The sequence below is a fragment of the Cajanus cajan genome, chromosome 2, assembly GCF_000230855.2.
Source record: "Cajanus cajan strain Asha chromosome 2, NIPB_CcT2T_4, whole genome shotgun sequence".
Taxonomy (NCBI): Eukaryota; Viridiplantae; Streptophyta; class Magnoliopsida; order Fabales; family Fabaceae; genus Cajanus; species Cajanus cajan.
Window position 1 is genome coordinate 59,078,383 of NC_138518.1, and position 3,522 is coordinate 59,081,904.

At 32.5% G+C, this 3,522-nt stretch overlaps 1 long non-coding RNA gene across 1 annotated transcript; it reads right to left on the bottom strand.

Annotated features, from left to right (window-relative positions):
- Positions 1-290: 290 nt before the first annotated feature.
- Positions 291-3,186, bottom strand: LOC145954413 (uncharacterized). The gene is made up of 2 exons (XR_014431623.1): positions 1,572-3,186; positions 291-493 (listed from the first exon to the last, which is right to left on the bottom strand). It is a non-coding gene; the product is annotated as an uncharacterized LOC145954413 (long non-coding RNA).
- Between the last annotated feature and the right edge of the window lie 336 nt (positions 3,187-3,522).

The window sequence follows — 3,522 nt, forward strand, 5'->3', positions numbered from 1 at the left end:
AAAATAATACGTTATTCTAAATATTTTAGAACGATATGTTATGTATTAAATTCACAAGATATTCTTTTCTTTACTTTTATTTTTATTAAATAAATATATAGATATTGTTAATGATATAATTGCGAAAATATTATAAAATTTTATAATTTTATATTGTATAATTTGGGTATTAGAATTAGGCGTTACATTTAATGATACCACTAAATGTGACACCCTTATTACCCCAACACATATATCAGAAAATTATAATAATTTTCAGAAGGTTTAAATTTTCTAAGTTAGTAAAAGGGTTCACATAAAAATTCAACAATCACATTAATAGAGATATAAAACATAAAACACAAGAGTTTTACAAATTGTTTTCAAAATAGTATCAAATACACATAAATTTTTCATCCTAGAAATCCTCTGCCCCGATGTCACACTATCAGAGCATTCCCAGAATTTTAACTGTTGGCATCCTAGATGCCACTCGTAGCTGGATCTTCTTCACCTAAAATATCCACAGTTTATACGGTGAGAAAAGAAAAATATCTATATGCAAAGTACATCCAAACACAACATATATAACTTCATCATAACTCATTATTTAAAATATTTGCAATATATAGATGTATATATAATTTATCAATCATTCATCATTTTCACATTTCAGTTCTCATTTCACATATATATGTCAATCTCATAATATCACATCAATATTTCATACCAATCATATAATTATTTCCACATCCATAACCATAACTCATGCCGATCTCACCATTAATAATATCATTTCCATGTCCATCATTCACAATTAACACTATGCCAAGACCTCGCCACATCTGACACAAGTGATACGGGTTAATTGCCTCACTCAACCCACACCAGACTAGGGTCACGCCCTCCCTGTAGCATCACTTACCCAGGGGTCGTGCCGTCCCTAGTCATTAGGTGTGAGGAATCACAATCACATTACAATCAATACAATCTCTTGCAATTAACCCCATGCCAGGGCTGCCATAAGCGACATAAGTGGTGGTGTTAACTGTCTTATTCATCCCACACCAGGCTAGGATCACGCCTTCCCTGTAGCACCACTTTCCCAGGGGCCGTGCCATCTCTAGTCACTGATATGAGGCATCATAACCACAATCATAATCACATCCATATAACATCTCATCTCATAATTCAAGTTCACATCATATACACAATTCCACCTCACATACACCCAGATAATCTAACAAAATAAGGTTTACACATCACTCAAGCAGTTCACATCAAGATCATCCATTCTTAACAATAGCAATAACAATCTTAAATTAATATAATAGTCAATGGAATAATCAATTTAATACAGATAGTAAAACCCCTAATTATTCCAATATCTAGCTCACAGCATTTTCCTACAATTTTGTTCTTTCTCCCAGATCATCATCATTCCTACAATTTAGCATATTCATAAACCTCAACACATATAATTTTAATGAAACTAATAATTTTCCAAATAATAATTATAATCTTAAGGAGTTCTTCCTCTACCCAATTCCCTCATGTACTCTACATATAAATAATCCCCTTTTCCCCCGTACCTGGTTAACTAGAAATTAGGCTAGAACCTCCTCTTCTTAGATAGGGACCAGAACTGAAAATAGACCAGAGCTTCCTCCTATGGATTCCTCTTGGTCTTCAAAGAGAAGAAGAGGAAATGAGAGAGAGTAGAAGAGAAGAGAGAATGAGAATGAGAAGTGTTTCTTGGGATGGTTTGCAATGGAGAAGTGAAGGTCTATTTATAGTCTCCAAAACACATTAAAAAAATGTAAAATAATGGAGAAAAGATAGACAAAACTAAGTGGAATGAATTAGTGGAATGAATTATAGAAGTTGGTGGGAATTAATGGAGTTGGTGCCATGTTCTTTTCCTCACCGACTTTGGCCACTGATTTGGACCTTATAGGCAGCCGAATCTGAAAATATTTTCTTCATGAAAGTTGTAGGATTTTCTCTTATCTTTCCATAGCCACCAAGTTTGTATCATTTGAACAACCACCGACCAAGTTATGCCCCAAACACCGAGTCTTGCCAATCAGTCCAGCGAGAAACAATTGTATCAATTAAATTCCAATTTTTGACCTTCTATACGACCGAATTTGAATATGGCTATTTCTGTAAAAGTTGTACGTGTTTCTCTTAGTTTTCCATTGATACCAATTTTGCATCATTTGAACCATCACAGCTCAAGTTATGCCCCAAACACCGGGACTTGTCAGTCAGCCCAGCGAGAATTGGTTCTTAAAAAAATTCACAACTATCTAATTAGGCCCAACTACACACTTATCTTTTTAAAGCCTACAATTAAACATAAATGGAGTGTAAATACAATTGAAGTAAAAGATAATCACCAAATTATGACCAAATATTGTGTAATAATAATAATAGTAATAACCATTTTGAAAACTGGGATGTTACATTTCTCCCCTCCTTTTAAAAAATTTCGTCCTCGAAATTACCTGAAGTAAATAAAAATGGAAATGACGCTCTCATCTTCTCCTCCAGTTCCCAAGTAGCACTTTCAGGTATAGCTCCTCCCCAAATAACTTTTACCAAAGGAATTTCTTTACCCCTAAGTTGCTTTACCATTCGATCCTCGACTCTCACCGGGGTAGCTTCCACCGTCAAGTCCTCCTTAACCTCAATATGATCCGACTCAATCACATGCGAAGGGTCATGAATGTATTTCCGAAGTTGAGAAATGTGAAAAACATCATGAAGATATGACAAATTAGGAGGCAAAGCAATTTGGTAGGCAACATTGCCGACTCTTTTAAAATTATTTATGCATTTATTTGATTATATTTATTTAGTGGGGTGCCCCTAACCTCACTATATTTATATATTTATTCAGTGAGGTGTTTCTAACTTTACTATATTTATATATTTATTCAGTGAGGTGTTCCTAACTTCACTATATTTATATATTTATTCAGTAAGGTGTTTCTAACTGCACTATATTTATATATTTATTCAGTGAGGTGTTCTTAACCTCATTTAACTACTTAACTTTTAATTACAATGTTTATTTATGTTATTATTATATTTATTCAGTGAGGTGTTCCTAACCTCATCTAACTACTTAACTTTTAATTACTATGTTATTGTTATATTTATTCAGTGAGGTGTTCCTAACCTCATCTAACTATTTAACTTTTAATTATTATGTTTATTTATTTACGTTATTATTTAGTGGGGTGTTTCTAACCTCATATATTTGTTTAACCTTTAATTACTATTACTTATTCTATGATTATTCTTAAATCTATTTTGAGTAATTTTTTTATGATTAATATAATTTGTTAAAATGTCTTTTACTCATTTTAAAGATAATTAATACTCTATGGCCATAGACGATAAAGTTTGAATTATTTGTAGCTGGAGGTTTAACCTTGGGGATTTAAATGAGTAAGAAATGGAGGTGGAATATCTTTTGGTTGGTATTATAATGATGCTCATTTATCCTGACTAGTAACTACAAGTATAATTCAA